The sequence below is a fragment of the Magnolia sinica genome, chromosome 16 (genome assembly GCF_029962835.1).
Source record: "Magnolia sinica isolate HGM2019 chromosome 16, MsV1, whole genome shotgun sequence".
In the NCBI taxonomy this organism is placed as follows: domain Eukaryota; kingdom Viridiplantae; phylum Streptophyta; class Magnoliopsida; order Magnoliales; family Magnoliaceae; genus Magnolia; species Magnolia sinica.
Genome location: NC_080588.1, coordinates 32903862 through 32927640, shown reverse-complemented (window position 1 = coordinate 32927640; position 23779 = coordinate 32903862). Strand labels below are relative to the sequence as shown.

The following is a 23779-nucleotide window of genomic DNA, read 5'->3' as shown; positions in this document are numbered from 1 at the left end:
CCACCATTGAAATCCTTGTGGGAACACAGAAGTTCCGGATCAATATGATATCTATTTTTCCTCTAATCCAGGTCTTTGTGACCATATGAACAGATTGCCTAGAAAATAACGCTATGGTGGCCCTGTGAGGATTAAATAGTGGAAATCATTATCTCCACTGTTATTTGTGGTATGGTCCAGATGATCTTTCAAACATCATCTCTGCCGCTATTTGGAGTGCGGTCTAGATAATCTTTTGATATGATTTATTTTTTTTGAAATGCCCTAAATGATCTCTAAAATTGATGAATGGTGTAGATGATGAGTCCCATTTGTGCGGCCCACTTGATGTATATGAGGCCCATTGATGCGGCCCATTGATATGGCCCACTTAATGTATATGAGGCCATTGTTGCGGCCCATTGATGTGACCCACCTGATGTATATGAGGCCCATTGATGCGATGCATTGATGCAGCCCACTTGATGTATATGAGGCCCATTGATGCGGCCCATTAGTGCGGCCCACTTGATGTATATGAGGCCCATTGGTGCGGCCCATTGATGCGGCCCACTTCATGTATGAGGCCCATTGGTGCGGCCCTTTGGTACATCCCACTTGATGTATATGAGGCCCATTGTGATGTATTTGAGGCCCATGGGTTAAGGTCCAATGTGATGTATATAAGGACCATGAGTGAGGCCCAATGAGATATGTGTGAGGCTTTTGTGTGTGGCCGAATGTGATGTATGAGGTCCATTGCAATGTTTGGTTCCACCATGATGTATGGTGGGCCATACCTTGGGAGCAATGATGGTTTGACGTCCACATTGTAAGAGCAATGATGGTTAAATGTCCGCATTGTAACTCTCCCTAAGGCCCATTGTTAGGCCCATACTTGTAGTGTGTAGGCCGTCTAGGCCCATCTTCGTTATGAATAAAGTTCATTACTATATAACATGCTTAGAATAGCTCCATGATTCATGCTCATACACATCAATGTATGCCTGATATTAGGAGTGACTGATCATAGCATATGCCTTCAGGTAGATTGTTTATGGGGCTCCCTGATAGGCGGAGTTGCCCCACATGAGCACGCGGTATGCACAAGATTGCTGCATGACTGATAGTATGATTCATGCACCTCGCATTTATATGACATGATTACTGTACACCCTAGCGACATCAGGGCTGTGGCCTCCACAGGTATATTGTGGATGGAAGGATTGGACACTGAAAATACTATCAATAGCATCGAGGCACCATAGATGTCCCTGGGTGAAAATCCCTAAACCCAATGGTACCAGAGGATGACTCTAACATCGAGACTGAGTGGATACATGAGTGCACGAGGGCCCCATACCAGTAGGCCGCATCTCCAACTGTGTTGTGGTCGGTTAGAAAGGGGTGTGACCTTACCCGCCTGAGTGAGAGGGTAATATCTAGGTTGAGTTTGACCAGGTTAAGGAATGGGTCCGCTATCGACGAGCCGGGCCCAATATTGGCAAGTGGTAGTGAGGTCTCTTCTACTTACCTAGTTGTGGACTCGGATAGGGGCGGCAAGCTGGCGTAGAGTGAACCAGACCCCTGTGATTGTCCAGTGTGAGAACAATACTGATAGTTGATGCTCTGGTGATGAGCTGCATTGATATGTGGATTTGGACGAGTACTAGTATGCTTGAGTTGCATCTCGCATTGCATGAACTTGGATATGGCTGACATCATTCACACTTTGCATCCCATGGTCTTGATATGGTCAATAACATTCATGCCTTGCATCGCATAGCCTTGGTACAGCTGATAGTATTCATGGATTCGCCAGCATATTCCGCATTACTCTGATATTTCATTTCGAGCACACTTATATTGCGCACACACTCTCACCACCCTGTAAGCTTTTCATAAGCTTATGCATGACCGTTACATGCCGGTGACGCTAGGATGTTGCAGCAGCATTAATATTTGAGTGTGCAGCGGACTTCTGGAGCTTTCGATTCTGTTATTGTATTTCCCTTTATGCGCATTGTACCTTAAAGTTTTTGATCATAATGGATTTTGTAATGGTGTTCTTGTAGTTATTGTTCGTGGTTTATACTTATAGTTATGCTCATTACGAATCAAATTGATATTGAAAATCCTCCTTGTAGGTTCCCAGGATCGGAACCTGGTAAATGGGTGCCGGGAGCCGAGAATAGGGTTCTACGGAGGCTGTCGGCACCGGATTAGGTGATCGGGAATTTTGTGAGCTCGGTTTCTGAGTTTGAGGCATGATAATGGTTGTCCTATGAACTATTTGAAATCAAGATTTCAATACTTTAGGTAATTGAGAATATTTGTTTTATTATTCCTTATTATATCGAAATATTTTGTATTGTCCTATTCACCCCCCTCTAGGACATCTATAACTCGTACTTTCAAGTGGTATCAGAACGAGGTTGCTCTTTTTGGGATTAACCTCCTAGAGCTAGATCTAGAGCTATTCGAATGTCAAATTTCGATAGTCTATTCATTTCTAGGCCACCTCCCTTTGATGGCTCAAACTACTCTTATTAGAAAGCAAGGATGATGATTTTCCTCAAATCCATTGATGAAAGTTTGTGGGAAGCCACTATGAACCAATGGATCCCTCCTATGATGGAAGTAATAGTTGAAAATGGAACCACGTCCATCAAAGAAATCTCTTATACTTTTGGAAGAAAATTCAGAAAAGTGAAAGTAGAGCAAATGCAAAATCCCTAAATGCTATTACTTGTGCTCTATCACCGGATGAATTCAAAACAATCATTTCTTGTGATACAACAAAACAAGCATGGGATATTCTCTAAATGATGCGGACGCGAATGCGGGCGTGGGTGCAAGCGTAGGCGTGAGCATGAATGCAGGTAGTCCAGCTTAGTATTCCAGCATTGGAAGGGATTCCGATGATTGGGAGAGTGATTGCAGTGAAACGGAGAAGGGATTCAGATGATGAGGGGGAGGGATTCCGATAGAGTCCTCGGTCTCTCTTAATGGTTCCGTGATTAAAGGCTATATCCAAGACTCTGAGAACGTCACCTTCTAAGTGGCGAAGTGAGTTATTTATAGCCAAGAGGCGGCGTTGTCAGCAAATGAAGTAGTGCTGCGTTACTTAATTGACGGTTGGCGCGACGTCTTGTGCGTCAATTTTGACGACGACGCATCCATCTTTGCACCGTGCCAGGAATTTACGTGATTGGATAGGTCCTGCGCCAAGCATATGCATAGCTGCGTGGGGCATCTCCCTTGGTTGCACTGGGAGTTTCTTGTTGCACTTTGTATTGGTGCCGCATTAGGCTTCTTCATGGCCGCACAGGTGTTGTTTGTTGCCACGCTAGTGGGTTTCTTTCTTTCTCCATCTTTCCTTTGTTTCTTTTCATTTTTATCACTGGGTTTAACTTCTTTGATACTTTGGCTATTTCTCTTTTTACAGCCCAACTAGTGCCCCTGCAGCATGCGGCACCAGATAGTTCGTCGCCCTAACGGTTCATGTTCTAAGGCTGTGCGATGGTCTGATAAGCATATATAAGCAGAACTTACATTATTTGCCCTCACTATTTAGTCTTTTTACTCTCTTCTATGCGCACCAAATTTCTTTCTTGCATAACATTTTCTGTTCGCGCATGACAATTTTGTTGTTGGTGCGTCATTTCTTCATCCTACATGATGCTTCATCGGCTGCACAACATTCTGATTCTCACGCCATTCTTTTGTGCAGTTGCCATCTCCTGTACAACCGCTCTCCTTCTAGCGTGGCTACTTCTTTCTCTACGCAATGGTGAGGAGTTAGCCACTTAATCTTCTTTATACATCGGCCCCATTCTTAAGTTGTAGTTGTTTGTTAGTGGTTTTTATGTGGGGTTCCTTCGTTAGGTGACCTTTGTGTTGTTCGTACATAGCCATTATACTGCCCGTTTGATGTGGCATCTTATAGACTTGATACATAATTTGGCGACGCTTTGTGACTTGCGTTTTTCGCCCACGTACTGACACTTTCTTCTTTGTATTGCTTTCAGGTCACCGTGGTTAACACAAGATCTTCTGGGGATGCCTTGGGTCCCTCTTCTTCTTCCTCTGCCTGTAAATTCTTTCATGAGTTGTTGAGGAAGATCAACATTCCCAAGGAGCAGCCCCAACTTGATCTTTGTAGGGGAGACTTGGCCCTCTCCACCTCGATCTTGGGCATAAACGCTTCTCCCATTGATGCTGCCATTATGAAAATTTCCCGTCTTGCTTGCTAGTTAGAGAGGAAGACGTATGACTCTCTTGAGTGACCGGTCTCCATTCCTTCATCCGAGAAGCTAAATCTTCTAGAGGCCAAAGAGCCGACCCTACAGGCCTCTCTTCTTAAGAAGTGGGCTGAAGTGTATAACCTCATTGTTGAGATTGAAAGACTTCCGAGCTATCTTGATATTCGTACTTGCGAAATTGACAGGAGGTCGACAACGCCTTCTACTATTTTAGACGCGACATATAACATGCAGAGTGACATTGCTTGCTTCCGTGATGCACTGAAATGCGCGAAAGACATGGCCACCTTCGAAGAGTGAGAAGTCGATGTCGTTCATGAAATTGCTGCTTAACCTCTACAAGTGAAACTTGAAAGTATGTCTAATATCCTAGAGGGGGTGAATAGGACCTTTTAAAATTTATTTAAACCAACAACATGCACTTAATTCTAAATTCATAAGTAAAACATTCTAAATGATAAGAGGTACATAATCCTAGTCTAATAAGTGAAACACATCATTCATTCATTTTGACAAACAAGTTTGCTGCAAAAAATTAACAATGTAATATTAAACCAAACATTACAAATAAGGAATTTAAAACATTCACCACAATGCACACGATGTATAGTGGTTCGGCTATGTGCATACTCCACTCCCGACTGACCCACTCTCTTCTAGAGTGTGCCAAATTTCACTATTCATATGGTTTTAAATGTGGTTCACCATAAACCTTTACAACCTACATAAGGTTAATGTTTTCCATCTATCGATGGCCTACACAAGGTCTTATCAAGTCCTACACAAGAACTTGAGAAGTCCTACACAAGGACAACAAAAAACGTACTCTCCCATCGAAGGCCTACACAAGGACTTGTTGAGTTTGGAAGTTCAAACTCTGAAACCCAATCCTACACAAGGAATGATTTACAGACACAAATGGACTCTTGGTACTTACCTAGAAGTGAGTGAGCCCCGTTAAGCACTTGATGGAGATCTTCTTGGATGATGAAGGATCTTTAACTTCCTTATATCATAATAGTAGGATGAAGCTCCATTGTAGATGCACATGTTAATGAGTGAAGGGTTTAGTAAATCCTAACTAGATATTGATGGGTCATTAAGACCTAGTAAGGATCCCCATGGCTAAGTGTTCATAGCCCCAAGTGCAGGGTCGCGATGTAGTAATAACTTGGTGAGACCAAGGTCGAATCAATAGGTACTAAACTTGTACGTATTCTGAAAATAACTTGAACAAGAACTAGAATAAGTTCTAAACCTAAATCTGGAATAAAAGAGAGTAATTGTGAATAATGTTTAAACTATCAATTAAAAGGTGGGAACTAGGGTGCTACGGATCCACTTGTAGCTGTGAAGATGTTACCTCACTTAATTCAGGAAACACAATTGGAATCAGAGTCCTATCTTTTCCAATTGGAAGATGACAAAATCAAATCTTTGAATTTTCATTGAAATAGTCCACACATGAAGGGATATTGTGATGATTTGTCTAGGAGATGATGGTGAACAAAAGGATTTACCAATCTCACAATCTCAAAACAGGAAAAGAAGATATTCAAAGCTATCACAACATCTATTATAATTTGAATTACAATAAATCATAGAAAACTGAAAATATTCCTCAAATTCAAACTAGAAATCAATGATGTCCAACATAAACGAGAATTAAAGCAACATAATCATCCTAACACGTTACAAGCCTCACCTCTTAGCCTTGGCTAAGAGGTTTACCCAACCATAGACATGATTGAAACTAAGTCTCTTAAAAAAAACATTAAAAATAAATAAGGAAGGAAAACTCTTGGGAGGCTGCTCCACGCTTTGGCTCTATTTCTAAAAACCTAATTCCTCCCTAGAATTCCTTAAACAACCCATATTTATAGCCTTAGTCTGACCATCTTTGAAAATTGCCTCAAATTTACGCACTCTGTGTAATGCTTTCGATGACATCAAATAGCCTTCGATGACATCGAGCGTAAGTTAAAACTGAAAGTCGCACCTTTCCGCACTGTGTAACACCTTTCGCACTGTGTTACTTTTCATGTCATCAAACATACCTTCAATGTCATCGAAGGGTGTTCGATCAATCGAGAATGTGTTCAGAGTGTTCGAACAAGTTGCTCCAAAAATTTACAAAAATATCGATGTCATCGACCTGCCTTCGATGTTATCGAGAAATGCATCCAATTTATCTAGCAACCAAACTCAATTCTCATGTAATTCTTCGATGTCATCGACCCGTTTTTGATGTTATCGAACACTGGCTTCGATGTCATCGAACGGTGGTCGATGACATAGACAAGGAAGTTCAGATTCTAAGAATTTCTGCATTTTGCACTTTCGACTTCCTTCATTCTCCACTTGGTTTCCTTGAATCCTAGGGTCTTGAAATCTTTAATCTTGGTCTCCTAAGATCCATCCCTTGCCTTGGTGATTCTTGAGCATCAAATCCATGTTTTTAACATTCTTTTTAATCTAAGCTCTCAGATTCACATCGCAATACACACATGTATAAAATATAGCCATTAAGCATTATCATGTTCATAAAACCAAGATATAAACCGGGGGAAATATGCAATATTTGACACACAACACACCCCCAACCATCATTTTTCTAATCCCAAGCAAAACATGCGTGATATAATTTTTAATTCTCAATGTTCAAAACCTCTTTCAAAAAATAATCTTTTGTGTAAAAAAGTATGAATGAGTATAATCCAAGGAAGCGTTAGTGAAAATTTAAAAACCCAAAGTCGAATCAAACGAGCAATCAATCAAATGGATTCTTCATTAATTGCTTAAGAGCATAAGTTCATATATTAAGTTTTCCAATATGCTTATTGAATTCTAACTTACTTTGCATAAAAATACTATCATTTCATAATGTTAGTCATGCTTATCACCTTAAGATTAATTGAATAATCAAGTGTTGATTCCGAACTTATCCCATTTTTATTCTTTTTTCAGTTTTTGATTTTATTTTGACGATCCTTTTTATTTATTCATTCTTTTTAGTCTTTTCTTCTTCATTTTTTTTTTCAGACTTTTTATTTTTTTTTCCAATCTTTTTATCATATATGACCTTTTTGTCAATCTCATTATTTTTTAACTAGTTCTTTTCATCTTTTTAAGGTGGATATAATTCTCCAGACTTAATTCTCAACATCTATCAATGATTCACATACTAACAATAAAAAATTCTAGCACAATTCACAGAAAGCAAATCTCAAGTGTCTTGCAACTTAGATTAACATGATATTCAAACTTCCTCTTTATCAATTAATTGAAAGAACTTAAGTGATGGTCTACTCAGTTGATCAAACTACAACAATTCAAAGTTCAATCTCTATCTTATCATCATACTCAAAGCATTCTTAAGTGCACTAACTACCACTTCCCAAATAGTTTTTTTACTCAAAAAATTGAAAATTTTTAAAATTTTTTACTTAGAAACTAAGAAAACATTGATTAGTTTACCTAATCCGCACCACCAACCTAAAATCCACATTGTCCCCAAACTAAAAGATATAAGCATGCAATGAACATGAGACAATAAAAAGAAAGAGAAGTGATGAAAACATAGTACCTGAAGAAGGCGAATTGAAGCTTTTCCAAAGTTCTTTACATATACATAGGTTAGTATGAAGACTAAACAAACTGAATTAAACAAACTATCCTAATTCTAAATCCTATGAAAGCAATAACCCTAACTACACCTCCATTAGACTAGGAGGTCAATCCTAGTATATAGGATCAATCAGAGGTATGGACATGTCCTCTAAATCAAACTTCTCAACAAATGGCTTGAGATGATGTCCATTTACTTTGGAAACATTGCCATTTGTCGTATTCTTTATTTCGACAGCCCCATGAGGATAAACATTCATAACCGTGAAAGGCCGGTCCAACGAGATTTAAGTTTACCTAGAAAAAGGTGTAGCCAAGAATTGTATAGAAGGACTTTTTGACCAGTTATGAATGATTTTCGAAGGACGTTCTAGTCATAGAATACCTTCATCCTGTCCTTGTAAATTCTTGAGTTCTTAAAGGCATCATTTTGAATTTCCTCAAGTTCATTCAATTAAAGTTTTTGTAGTAAGCCAACGTTCTCTAAGTTAAAATTCAGATTTTTGATAGCCTAGTATGCTCTATGTTCCAATTTCACAAGTATGTGGCAAGCTTTCTCATTGACGAGTCTACAGGGAGACATTCCAATGAGGGTCTTAAAAGTTGTACGGTAAGCCCATAAAGTGTCGATCAAATGGTTTGACCAATCCTTACGGTTAGGGTTAACCATTTTTTTTTCAAAATTTGTTTAATTTTCCTATTGAAAATCTCAGCTTGTCCACTTGTTTACGGGTGGTATAGAGTGTTTACTTTTTGAGAGATGCCATATTTCTTCATTAAGTTCTCAAATGGCCTATTACAAAAGTGTGAACCTCCATCACTAATGATGGCTCGAGAGGTTTCGAACCGGTAAATGATATTTTCTTTTAAGAATCGAATGACCGTTTGATGATCATTATTTCGGCTCAGGATCGCTTCGACTGATTTAGTGACAAAGTCTATTGCTAACAATATGTAAATATTTCCAAAGGATTGGGGGAATGACCCTATGAAATTGATGCCCCAACACTCGAATGTTTCAATGATAAGAATTGAGTTTAATGGCATCACATTTTGATGGGACAATCCTCCCAATTTTTGACAACGCTCATAAGCTTTGTAAAAGTCACATTGTAGAATTTTGGCCGTGGTTTTTTTAGTAGAAAAGTGACCAGCACAGGCCTGAGAGTGACAAAAGGAGATAACACTCTGATGTTCATTGTCTAGCACTCATCTCCTTAGAATTTGGTCTAGACAATATTTAAACAGATAAGGATCATCCTAAAAAAACTTATGTTCTTCGGTGAAGAATTTTTTCTTATCTTGCGCAGTCCAATATGTCGGCGTGAAACCTGTGGCAAGATAATTTGCAATGTAAGCAAACCAAGGTAATTAGGAGAGTTTAAATACTTGTTCGTTAGGGAACATATCGTTTATTGGTGTTATTTCAAGGGAATCAGAAAGATCAAGCCTAGAGAGATGGTCAACCATTACATTCTCTACTCCCTTTTTGTCTCGTATTTCTATATCAAACTCTTAGAGTAGAAGGATCCATCTCATCAAAAGGGGCTTAGAATCAGTCTTAGAAAGAAGGTACTTTAGCATCGCATGATCAGTGTAAATGATGATCTTGGATCTGATCAAGTAGGACCTAAATTTGTCCGAAGCGAACACTATGGCTAAGAGCTCCTTCTCCATAATAAAGTATTCACTTGGGAAAAATTTAGAGTTTTACTTGCATAGTGAATTACATAGGGCTTCTTCTCTTTTCTTTGGCCTAACATTGCCCCAATAGCATAGTTAGACATGTCACATATAATCTCAAAAGTATGCTCCAATTGGGTGGCTGCATGATAGGTGCGGTTGTCAATATAGCCTTGAGCTCAGTGAAAGCTTCTTGGCATTACTCAGTTCACTTGTATAGTACATCCTTTTGAAGTAAATTACATAAAGGTCGAGAGAGGTGGCTAAAGTCCTTTATGAATCGTTTATAGAATCCTGCGTGTCCTAGGAAGGATCGCATGTCACGTATGCTCTTGGGTGGAGGTAGGTTAGAGATAAGATCATTTTTTACCTTGTCTACCTCAATTCCCTTGAATGAAATTATGTGTCCAAGCACAATTCCCTTGGGAACCATAAAATGACACTTCTCCCAATTCAATACCAAATTATTTTCTTCACATCGCTTCAACACACTTTTAAGATTTTCCAAACACTTGTTGAAGGATGGACCAAAAATAAAGAAGTCATCCATGAAGACCTCTAGATATTGCCCTACCATATCAGAAAATATACTCAGTATGCATCGCTGAAAAGTGGTGGGGGCATTACACAGTACAAATGGCATCTTTCGGTAAGCAAAGGTGTCACACCCCAAACTCAAAAATTGAGCTTACAAAATTTTCGATCGACGAATCCGGCACCGACAGCCTCCATAGTACCCCATTCTCAGCTCCCGGCACCCATATGCCAGATTTCGATCTTGTGATCCTACAAAGAGGATTTTTGGTGTGAATTTTTTTTGTAAAGGAGCATAACTACAAGTGTACCCAAATCACAAGAGCAATATCATCATCACATATCCAATAATATAAGTAGTTGATTACAATGTTGAAAGGAAATACATGTATATAATAAAATCTCTACAAAGCTCATCTACACGCTCCTGCCTCAATGCTTTTACGACCTAACATCATCTGCAGGCAACGGTCATGTGTAAGCTTTTATAGAAAGCTTAGAGGGTGGTGTAAGTGTGTGCGCAAGATAAGTGCCAAGCACACAAATATCAGAGTAAGCAAAAATACTGGAAAATCCATAAGTCATACAATATCAGAGTATACAATGCAGATCAGCTATGCAAATGTGAAGTCATAGAGAGATAAATATCAAATGCCGAGGATGCAATGCAATATACAATTCCTGATGAACCACGATTACCATCAACCTCATCTAGGCCATATAAATGCAAAAACATAGTAACCCAAATGCCATATGTTATAGATGTAATACAATATACAGATCTTGGTGAGTCCATAATACCATCAACCTTATTCAGGATATGCAATATAAAAGCATAGTAAACCAAATGCTATGTGCTAAGGATGCAATGTAATATGTGGTGCGAATGAAATAACCAAGCTGGAGTGTGAAGTCGGGATGATAGTATGTAGTATCGCAAGTCATGGGGTTCATCACAAGGGACTTCTATCCAAATTGGCCCATACCTGATTTAGATAGCTAGACATAATGTGGTAAACTCCTGATCTCAAGTTAGTCGGGTACCCAAGCGAAATCATGGCCATTGCGAGAGGTACACGTAATAATCTGGTTGCGCACCACCAGCCTAAGTGGATAGTGAATAAATGAATGAATGAGATGCTGAGTATGTAACTCCTATTCAGTAAGTCCACATATCAGTACCGTACATCTCTGGGATCATCACCGGGGTCTAGTACACTCCACACTGGCTGCCGCATCCCTAGCCGTGCAACCAAGCGAGTGAAAGAGACCTCACTACCCGCTTACCAATATCATCTCGGCTTGTCGGTAGCGGACCCACTCATGAGCTAGTCAAACTCAACCTAGCTTACAGTCCCCTCACTCTGGCGGATAAGGCCACACCCCCTTTCAACTGACCACGATATAGTGGGAGGTGCGACCTAATGGTATACGACCCTCATACACTCATGTATATCCACTCGATCTAGACATTGGAGCATCCCTGGTACCAAGGGGTTTAGGGACTTTCACCCACAAACATATTAGATGCCCATATGCTAGAACCAAATATTTTTGATGTCTTAACTGGCCATCCATGATATACCTGCGGAGGCCATGACCCTGATATCATTAGGGCGTACAGTGATCATGTCACACAAATGCGAGATGCATGAGTCATACTATCTAGTCATGTATCAAATTTACATGTACCATGCGCTCATGTGGGGCCACTCCGTCTCACAAGGAGTCCCATAATAAACCAGCCCAACGGCACATGCTATGATCAGTCACTTATAACAAGCATGTATATGTTGCGTATGGGCATGTATCATAATGTAATAAAGTACATAGGCATGATTATCTGATAAGGCTGACAACAATAATCCACAATCGACCTTCACCGACATGTCATATACTAAGAGTATAAATTAAACAACATGCTACTTCTACAACTATAGGAGTCCATTCAATATGTCCCACGTTATACTAACATTAGCCTACCAAGGTACTGATATATCATATATTCCAAGACGGGGTCCATTAGAAGGACGACGGATCTTGCCCATACATTAAGATAGGCTTTATATGGTGGATATACTAAATTTGGTACCACATATTCTTCCATCTACCACAAGAGGTGATGGTGTACTAACATCAAGGATAGGCCTCACACTTGTCCGAAAGAAGTAAATGGACAGTGTAGATGATATATACGTGGCACCGAGGTCCTAGCAACTGGATATAAGGATAAGATATGTCTCATGGGGCGAGTCAAGTGGGTGTACCATAAGGTGAATTAAGAGGGTGAATCTATGTACAACAAGTGGGCTTCCTCATCCTCTCTATCATGTAATAAGTTGGGCTTTCCTACGGGGAGCCTGATACGTACACAAGGTGGCTTGGTGGGGTCCATACATTTAGAACTATGTGTCCTTCCAAGCAGATTGGGTAGCCCACCCAACACCTAAGTGGACCTTGGGTATGGTCACTAAACTTGGGTAAGCATAAGTATCTAAATGGGCCACACTTCTTATGAAAGGCCCGATGTGAACACAAAGTGGGCTTCAAGGTTTGGATAATCCTACAAGGTATGACAGAAAGCACCATCATCAAATGAGGGCCCAACGGATTGGGATAGCCTAATTAAGGGAAAGGTGGGTATCACTAGCATCAATGGGAGCCCAAAGGTTTGGGTTTGCTCGGTAGGGTGAGATGGGTATCATCAATGGGGGCCCAAAGGTTTGGGATAGCCTGATAAGGGAAGGTAGGTAATATAATCATCAATGGGGGCCCAATGGTTTAGGGTAAGCCCAATAAGAGGAGATGAGAATGGGCCTAACAATAGGCCTTAGGGAGATTACAACGTGGACATTTAACCATCATTGCTCCCAAGGTAATGGACTTAACAATGGGCCCTAGGGAGGATTTCCACGATGGACATATAACCACTATTGTTTCCTAGTGTGTGGTCCACTTGGGATTTGAATCTAACTCTCTATGGGGCCCACGACCCTTATACAAATCAGGGAAATGGATGGACATCATGTATGTAACACATACATCATGATGGGCCTCACAAGGCAGCACCATGGTGGGCATATAGCCCATAAATCAGGGTGGGCCTCTCAAGGCAATGAGACCCACGACCTTAGAGAAATGGATGAATGGTGTGAATATAACACATACATTATGGTGGAATCACTCATCACAATTGGGTCTTATATATGGGCCTCGTATACATCGCAATGGGCCTTATACACAAGTCGCAAATACGCACAATGGGCCTTAAACATGGGCCTCAATTACATCACTATGGGCCTCACCACCTGGGCCTCACACACATCATAATGGGCCTCATATACGGGCCTCAAATACATCATAATTGGCCTCATCACCTGGACCTCAAATACATCTCATTGGGCCTCATCATATGGGCCTCATATACATCACATCGGGCCTCATATATGGGCCTCAAATACGTCACAATGGGCCACATCCATGGGCCTCAAATACATCACAATGGGCCACAACCATGGGTCTTGCATAAGATGGGCAGCGTGGATGTAAAATACATACATCATGGTAGGCCGCATGGGTGGGCGATGTAGATAAAACACTTACATTATGGTGGGGCCACCTGCTGCCAGCATGTACATCAGGTGGATCCCCACTGTCCAAAAATCTCTGGACGTTGAAGATAAAACATATTCATTAAAGGTGGGTCCCACCATCTAGCCATCTGGGCGGTGTGGATATAAGACATATACATCACCGGTGGGTCCCACCGTTCAACCATCTGGACAGTGTGGATATAGAACATATACATCAACGGTGGGTCCCACCGTCAAGCCATCTGGATGGTGTGGATATAGAACATATACATTAACGGTGGGTCCCACCGTCCAGCCATCTGGACGGTGTGGATATACCCATATACATCAACAGTTGGATCCACAGAACTTACTGACGTCAGTCAGCAGCTATCTAGCTGTTAGCAAGGTACACCAGCCAATCTATTTCCAGCAAGGTGAGCCCCACCCCACACGTGTGGGTAGGTCCTACACCCAAAAAGGGATGGATAGTTGGGATTAACACATACCTCAAAATTAGCTAGACAGAGCTTGTAGATGTTGATACAACAGCTATATAGCTGTTATGGTGCACTAGCCAATTGGCTTTCAGGTAGGTGGGTCCCATGTGGGGCCCAACATATAATATTATATATATATATATTATTTAATCACCCAGCCCTGGACATCCATTGACGGACGATTTGGATGAAACCCATCATCAAGGTGGCCTCTTGTCCTGGTATTGGATGGACGACCTGGATAAAGCCCTGCATCTGGTGGGTCCCACGTGGTGGCCCACCATGGTTTTGAATAAGCTAATATTTATATTTTCCTTCTGTTTGGGCAATAAGATAGTCCAGTTGATGGCTTGTGGTCCCATTGGATGGATAGCGTGGATCATACATCAAAGTGGGCCATCATACACGGAAGAAGAGAGAGAGAAGGAAAGAGAGTGAGAGAAATGTCCGATGGAGGAGCTCCGCCACTATGAGCTCTCCTAGGTGGGCCATACAAATACAATACATACATCAAGATGGGTCCCAACTCATGTAGGCCCTCAATCCATAAAATCAATGATGGAACCCCTTTCCCACCCACAAGATCAAGGTCTAGATGACCTTCTCAAAATGGAAAAAATAAACATCATGATGGGGTCCATGGAAAATGGCCCCATCATGGGATAAACATATGAATCATGGATCGGTAGGCCCCACTTGCCCATCATTGAAAACATAATTCTAGTCCTATAAACACCCACCATTAGATCTTCTTGGTTCTATGGAATGCCAAACTCCTTGGCTCTCTCTTTGATGGAAGATGATGAGGATTGAAGGGCTAAGATGAGAGATTTGGGGGTAGGAAGTGGGCTACACACGAAGATCTTTCTCTCATTAGAAAGCTTGGACGTCCACCCTCTTTGGTTGCTTAGAAAAATGGGTAGAGAAAGAGAGAGAGAGGGGATGTTGTAAGAGGAGGTGACATGGAGGGTATGGGCTCTCTTGACTTTTGGGGGCATGAGGTGACATAGGATATGAGTTGCCTTGACTTGTTGGTAAGGAAGGAATGGCTAGGTATGGGTTCATTTGACTTGGTGAAGAGAGAGGTATGGGTGAGTGATGGGATGTACTTGACTTGTGATTGATTGATTGATGTGATGGATTGTAGAGATTCTCTTAGAATTTGTAATGCGTGGTGTTTCCTTAAGTTAAACGCGGGCCCACAACTCCTGACATGGGTATCGCATCGGTGTGCAAGTCGCGGCGTTGGAACCGCGGCGACAGTGCGGTCGTAATGGTACAAGTTTCGGGTCGAGTTAATTCAAATTTATAGGATGCGACTTAAGGTTGTGTACAAACACCGATTATAGGTCGCGGGATGCCGGAATTCGACGGGGAGGATCGCGGGAGTCTAAGGAATGGTACGGATTAGGATACGGACCTTACAAAAGGTACCGTAGGGGCATGTGAACATTATCTTCTCTTCATCTTTAAGAGCTATCTCAATCTTATTGTAGCCCGAATACCTGTCAAGGAAACAATAGTAAGAGTGATCAACTAGCCTTTCTAAAATTTGATCATTGAATGACAAAGGAAAGTGGTCCTTCCTTGTGATGATATTCAACTTACTGTAGTCAATGCACATTCTCTAAATAATAGTGACTCTAGTTGGTATGAGTTCATTGTCAGCATTGGGTACGATGGTGATTTCAGACTTCTTAGGAACCACCTGAGTTGGACTCACTTATTGACTGTCAGATATAGGGTATATGATACCCACATCCAACAACTTAAAGAACTCTCCTTTAACCACTTCTTTCATATTTGGGTTGAGTCGACATTGTAGTTGTTGGGAGGTCTTCGCATTACCTTTTAAATAAATGCGGTGAGTACAAATCAAAGGGTCAATTCCCTTGAGGTCCGCAATCGACCATTCAAGGGTTCCTTATGCTCAATGAGAATAGAAACAAGCATACTCTCTTATTCTTTCTTAAGGTTAAAAGAAATCACCACCGGATATGTCTCATCTTGACCTAAGTAGACAAATTTAAGATCAGCAGGCAAAGGTTTTAGGTCAAGCTTTAGTGCTTTGAGGCTAGACAGTAGAAGCACTACATTGGTTTAGGGCAATTTCTCAAATTGTGGCCTCCACCGGTTAACTTCAAGTACCGGCGTGGTATCAAACAAGGCATCCATCTCCCTAATCATGGCATCATCTAAATCCTGGGAGTGGGCCAAATACATCTCTAGAGTGTCAGAGTATAGAGTCAAAAGTGCTCTATCTTCCATGAAAGAATCGATCATGTTAATGTCGTAGGTATCGTCATCATCCTCTGACTGTTTGCTCATGTTGAAAAAGATATTGAGCTCTAATGTCATATTTCCAAAAGATAAATACATAATTCCATTCTTACAATTAATGATTGCATTTGATGTAGCAAGGAATGAGCGACCAAGAATGACGGGAATCTGAGTGCTCACATCCATGATGGGTTGAGTATCCAGAACAATAAAATCTACTGGATAGTAAAATTTATCAACCTGGACCAACACATCCTCAATTATCTCTCTCGGGACATGAACTGAGCGATCGGTAAGTTGTAATGTGGTTTGGGTGGATTTTAACTCACCTAGACCTGATTGTTCATAGACCGAGTAAGGAATCAGATTTACACTCGCCCCCAAGTCAAGAAGTGGGTGCTCAATCCAGTGGTTCCCAATTACACAAGTGATGGTTGGGCTACCGAGATCCTTGAATTTTTGTGACACGTCTTGCTTGAGGATGACACTCACTTTTTCTATCAAAAATATTTTCTTTTGAATATTTTACCGTCTTTTAGTAGTGCATAGATCTTTCAGAAAATTTGCATATGAAGGGATTTGTTTAACAACATCTAGTAGCGGAATATTAACCTTCACTTGTTTAAGCACATCTTGAATATCCTAAGAGTTAGATAGAGGTTTTGGTGCAATTAAGCATTGAGGGAATGACGCAATCGGCTTTCACGCTTTTTCTAGTTCTTCCTCTTGTGGAGCAATGCTAGGTCTATCATTTTTATCTTCTTCCGTATCCTTAGGCTTTTCAGCCCTTACCGGAATAGATTTGTCAATTTTCTTCCTAATCCTAAGAGTAGTGATAGACTTTGCTTGCTCCATTTGATTTGAAGAGCTTGAGTCACTAATTTTGCATTACAGTTTTGGATTGGGGTGGGGTTGGCATCCATTTCTCCTCGCTCGCTAAGTGTGACTCAATCCTTTGAATTGATGATGCAAATATTCCCATTGTTGTTTTGAGATCTTGGAATGCTTGCATTGTATTTTGGTTGAATAGCTCTTGGTTTTGCATGAATTTTTAAACCGTATCCTCTTGAGGCCTCTTTTGATTTAAAAATTAAGGGTCTCTTGTGGGTTAGCCATTTGTCCATTCCTCCAACTGAAATTTGGATGGTTTCTCCAGTTGGAGTTGTATGTATTTGAGGTGGGTCCTCTGAAAGGTCTTTGGTAGTTGTTCATGACATTTGATTGGTCATTCAGTATCTCTTAAAAAGCATAAATAGTAGGACAAATTTCAGTTGTATGTATGTTGCAAGCACAAATACCAAAAATAACTTCCACAGCCTTATCGGGTTGGATAGGCTCTGCCTTCTTAAGTTCCATGGCCTCGACTTTTCTTGTGAGATTGGCCATCATAACATCTTCCTCTTTTAAAACATAAATTCTTCCCATTTCCTTTGATTAAGTAGGCTTAGAAGTGGTGGGTCTTGGGGAGGTGTCCCATGATTGCGTATTTTCTGCCAATTGATCAAGGTAATGCCACGCATCATCGACCTCCTTGTTCATGAATTTACCATTACACATCATCTCTATGAACTGGCGCATTGGTGAAGTTAATCCATTATAGAAAAAGCTTATTGTTCGCCATATTTCGTAGCCATGGTGTGGACAAAAATTTGTGAGATCCTTGAACCTTTTCTAACATTGGAAGAAGGTCTTTTCCTCTTTTTGGGCAAAGTTCATGATTACCTTCCTTAAAGTGTTAGTTTTATGGAACAAGAAATTTTTTTGAGAAATTCCCGAGTCATCTCGGCCCATGTACCGATAGATCGTGGCTTTAAGGAGTGCATCCACATCTTATCTTTCTCCTTCAATAAGAAGGGAAACAATTTAAGTCAGATTATATCTCCAGACACATTTGGAAAGTATAATGTGGTGACTATCTCATCAAACTCTTTGATGTGAAAGTATGGAATTTCAGATTTTAGTCCATGGAATTTAGGAAGTAGTTGTATCATTCCAGGTTTAACATCCATGGTTCCTTCACTCAATGGGAATATCATGCAAGAAGGTGTACTCGCCCCCACCGATTGTAAATAATCTCATAGAGTACGAGGCAGGGGTGCATGATGTACCTCATTCTCATCTTTAACTTCCTCAACTAGATGTTGGGGTTGATTTGCAGCCATAACTTCAATTAATTCAGAGGATATCAAGTGATGTCTAATTTGGTGATGGATATGCAACCCTTCGACTAATCCTCCTTCACTTAAGAGATGAAGAGTGTTGTCACAAACCCACTTGGGCATGAAACACTAGCAACCCTCAAATAACTAAATAAACTAAACCTAAGAAAAAAAAAAACTAAACAAAGCAAATAAGAAATTTAGAAAAGTAAGAGAGAGTTGGAGAGAAGTTACCCGATTAGGATTGCTATGTTAGGGTTCTACAAAACAGAAAACAAAGTTAGTTCTAGAAATAAATTCAGAAAAATCTTAACCTAGAAACATAAAAGAACTAATCCTAATCTTAAACTAATTTCAAAAAACTAATTAATCTCAGAAAAACATAGCCATAGTCCCTGGCAATGGCGCCAAAAACTTGTTCACAACCCCAAGTACAGGGTCACGATGTAGTAATAACTCGGTGAAACCGAGGTCGAATCCACAATGACTAAACTTTTACGTATTTTGAAAATAACTAGAACTAGAACTATAATAAGATCTAAACCTAAATCTGGAATAAAAGAGACTAATTGTGAATAATGTTTAAACTATCTATTAAAAGGTGAGAACTGGGGTGCCAAGGATCCACTTGTAGCTATCAAGATGTTACCTCACTTGATTCAGGAAACACAATTGGAATCAGAGTCCTATCTTATCCAATCGGAAGATAAGAAAATCAAATCTCTGAACTTTTCATTGAACTAGTCCACACATGAAGGGATGTTGTGATAATTGGAAGGGATTTCATCATCCTACCATGCCCAGGAGACGATGGTGAACAACAGGATTTACCAATCTCATAATCTCAAAACAGGAAAAGAAGATATTCAAAACTATCACAACATCTATTGTAATTTGAGTCACAATAAATCATAGAAAACTAAAAATATTCCTCAAATTCAAATTAGAAATCAATGATGTCCAACATAAACAAGAATCAAAGCAAGATAATCATCCCAACACGTTACAAGCTTTACCTCTTAGCCCTAGCTAAGAGGTTTAGCCAACCATAGACATGATTGAAACTAAATCTCTTAAAAAAACATTAAAAATAAATAAGGAAGGAAGAGAAACTCTTAGGATATTGCTCCACCATTTGGCTCTGCTACTAAAAACCTACTTCCTCCATAGAATTCTTTAAACAACCCATATTTATAGCCTTAGTTCAACCGTCTTTGAAAACCGCCTCAAATTTATGCACTCCACATAGCGCCTTCGATGGCATCGAACGACCTTCGATGTCATTGAGCGTAAGTTGAAACTTGAAGTCACACCTTTTCGCACTACGTAATGCCTTTTGCACTGCGTAACTTTTCATGTCATCGAACATACCTTCGATGTCATTGAACAGTCCTTCGATGTCATTGAAGGGTGTTCGATCAATCGAGAATGTGTTTAGAGTGTTCAAGCTAGTTGCTCCAAAAATTTACAAAAATGTCGATGTCAACGAACTGCCTTTGATGTCGTTGAGAATGCATCTAATTTGTCCAACAACCAAACTCAATTTTCATGTAATTCTTCGATGTCATTGACCCGTTTTCAATGTCATAAAACACTAGCTTCGATGTCATCGAACGGTGGTCGATGACATAGATAGTGAAGTTTAGATTCTAATAATTTCTGCACTTTGCACTGTTGACTTCCTTCTCCATTTGGTTTGCTTGAATCTCGGGGTTTTTAAATCTTCAATCTTGGTCTCCTAAGATCCATCCCTTGCCTTGGTGATTCTTGAGCATCAAACCCATGCTTTTAACATTCTTTTCAATCCAAGCTGTCAGATTCACCTCGCAATATAAACATGTATAAAATATATCCATTAAGCATTATCATGTTCATAAAACCAAGATATAAACAAGGGAAAATATGCAATATTTAACACTCAATATGCTTCAATTTTATCAAAGTTTAAGTTTCAATGCTATTGAACAGGCTTCAATGCCATTGCAAAAATATGAAGTTTTCTTATTTTCTTGTTGGACAAATGATGCTCTTTTTCAATGTCATCGAAGCTATATTCGATGCCATTAAAGAGGTCTTCGATGCCATCATAAAAATCTAAAAAATACTTAATTTCATGCAGGAAAATTGGACCTCCAAGCTCGATCCCATCGAGCTACCTTTAATGCCATCAAGGGCAATTCGATGACACTTCGATGTCATCGAAAATGTTTGGTTTTTAAGAATAGTTCATATACATGTTCACAACCCCAAGTGTAGGGTCGCGATGTAGTAATAATCTTGGTGAGACCGAGGTCGAATCCACAGGGACTAATCTTGTGTATTTATTTTGAGAGTAATTAAAATAAAAAATAGGAAAAAATCTAACCTAAATCAGGAAAGTAGAGAGTAATTGTGAGATGATGAATTTAGAAACTTAAGAATTTAAAGGTGGAAAACTAGGGTTTCTAGGGATCCACTTGCAACTGTTAAGATGTTTCCTTATTCGATTCAAGGCATTCAATTGGAATTGAAGTCCTATCCTATCTAATTGAAAGATATTTAATAAGATCAGATCTGAACTTCTATTGACCTAATTCTCAACGGATGGAAGATGTGAAGATTGGAAGTGATTCCATCACCTAACCATGCCCAGGAGACTATGGTAGACAACAGGATATACCAATCCAACAACCAACATAGGACAATTGTGAAGAATAGAAGGGATTCCATCACTCAGCCATTCCCAAGGGATGAAGGAGAACAACAGGATTTCCTATTTTTCACAAACTCCAAAAAGAAAAAGAAGATACTCCAAGCTATTGCAGATTCATTATAATTTCAGTCACAACAAACCATTAAACACTAAAAGTATTCCTTAAATATCAAATTAGAATCAAAGGAGTTCAACAATAACATGAATTAAACAAGAAAAACATCCCAACCACGCTATAAGCTTCACCCCTTAGCCCTAGCTAAGGGATCTAGCCAACCATAGACATGATTGGATTAAAAACCCTAGAAGAAAGCATTAAAAACTAAGGAGAAGGGAAGAAGAACTCTTGGGAAGCAGCTCCGCCCTTTTATTCTACTCCTCCAGACCCTGGATATCCTAGAAAGTTCCTAGAAACCCCTATTTGTAAGTAAAGTTTCGTAAAATTGCAAAATTGGATATAATTTATACAGACTACGTAACACCGGAGTTAAAATTCGAAAGTCGCGCCTTTTCCTCTTTCGCGCTGCGTAAGTCTCTGTATCATCGAACCGCCCTTCGATGTCATCGAACGAAGCTTTGATCCATCAAACATGTGTTCGAGTCATCGAAAATGTGTCCAAAATAGTCCAGTGAGTTGCTTCAATTTGTTCAATAAATTCGATGTCATCGAGCAGTCTTCGATGTCATCGAGCACCTTCCTTCGAGTCATCGAACATGTCTTCGATTAATCAATAAAAGCACCCAATATGTCTAGCAACCAACTTGGTTTTTCCTCATAAATTCGATATCATTGACCAGTGTTCAATGTTATCGAACGGATCTTCGATGTCAACAAATGGTTCTCGGTGACAAAGTCTTTCTGATTTTTGCGCTTGTTGTTTCGACTTCCTTCCTTATCCACTTGGTTTTCTTGGATCTTGGAGTCTTGAAATGTTTAATCTTAGTCTCCAAAGATCCCTTCTTTGCTTTGGTGACTTTTGAGCACTAAATCCATGCTTTTAACATTCTTTTCAATCCAAGCCCTTAAATTTAACTTGCAACACAAACACATGTAAAATATACCATTAAGCCATATTATGTTTGTAAAACAAAGAAATAAATGGGGGATAATATGCAATATTTGACCCTCAACAATACACAAAAATTATCCCTTAGAACTTCACTTTTAAAGATAGGTTTTCCTAGATGGCTTTGGTTAGGTATAGGGCTATGAGGGGTTATCTATCCATCATAGGATTAGACACCACTTGAGATCCTCAGAGTCAATTGAAGTGATGGTTACCAATCAACTGGCCAATCAACCTGCAATTCAACCTTAACCTCCTGTTGAGGAAATTCAGGATGAGAATGAGGTGCATTAAGCACCCTTGCCTAATACTTTGTGAGATTATTTACAACTTGCGGGGGTGAGCACACCTTTTTGTATGGTTTTTTCAGAAAATACAGGAAACATGGATATCAAGGCAGGAGTGATCCATCTGCTTCTAAAGTTCCATGGACTTGAATTTGAAAGTTCATATTTACACATGAAAGAATTTGATGAGATAATAGCCACTTTATACTTTCTTAATGTGTCCGAGGACACAGTTAGGTTGAAACTCTTTCCCTTCTCCTTAAAAGAAAAAGCTAAGACGCGGTGGCACTCACTACGTCCACGATCCATGGGTAGATGGAGCAACATGACAAGGGAGTTCATAAATAAATTCTTCCCATATCATAAAATGAACACCTTTAGAAAGTCGATCATGAACTTCGCCCAAAAGGAAGATGAAACATTCTTCCAATGTTGGGAGCGGTTCAAGGATCTTTTCAGTTCATGTCCACAACACAGTTTTGAAACATGACACATAACAAGTTTCTTCTATGATGGACTAACATCTTCCATGCGCCAAATGGTCAAGACAATATGCAATGGGGAATTCATGAGCAAAGATGTCAATGATGTGTGGGATTATTTTGACAAGCTTGCCGAAAACACACAATCATGGGTCATCTCCCCTAGACCCAATACCACTTCTAAGACAACTCAAACAAAGGAGGGGTGAAATGTATGCTCTGAGAGGAGAAGATGATATAAGTGCTAAAGTGGCTAAGCTCACAAGGAAACTCAAGGCCATTGAACTTAAGAAGGATAAGGCTAAGGAAGTAGTTTGCTGTATTTGTGCTTACAATGTTCATACGACAGAAAGTTGTCCAACAATACCTACCTTTTAAGAAATATTGAATGAGCAGTCGAATGCCGTAAACAACTACTAGAGGCCTTTTAAGGGAACCACCTCAAACATATACAACTCTGGCTGGAGAAACCATCCAAACTTCAGTTGGAGGAATGGCCAAACTGCTTCTCCTCAAGGGATCCTTAACCAGTTTTTGGATCAAAAGAAGCCTCAGGAGGATCCAGTTTTGAAACACATTCAAAATTAAGAGCTTTTTAATCAATGCACACTACAAGCCTTTCAAGATCTTACTAAGGCTGTGCAATGAATTG

At 39.9% G+C, this 23779-nt stretch overlaps 1 non-coding gene across 1 annotated transcript; it reads right to left on the bottom strand.

The window, feature by feature from the left end:
* Nucleotides 1–23018: 23018 nt before the first annotated feature.
* Nucleotides 23019–23125, bottom strand: LOC131230115 (small nucleolar RNA R71). The gene has a single exon (XR_009163839.1). It is a non-coding gene; the product is annotated as a small nucleolar RNA R71 (small nucleolar RNA).
* Between the last annotated feature and the right edge of the window lie 654 nt (nucleotides 23126–23779).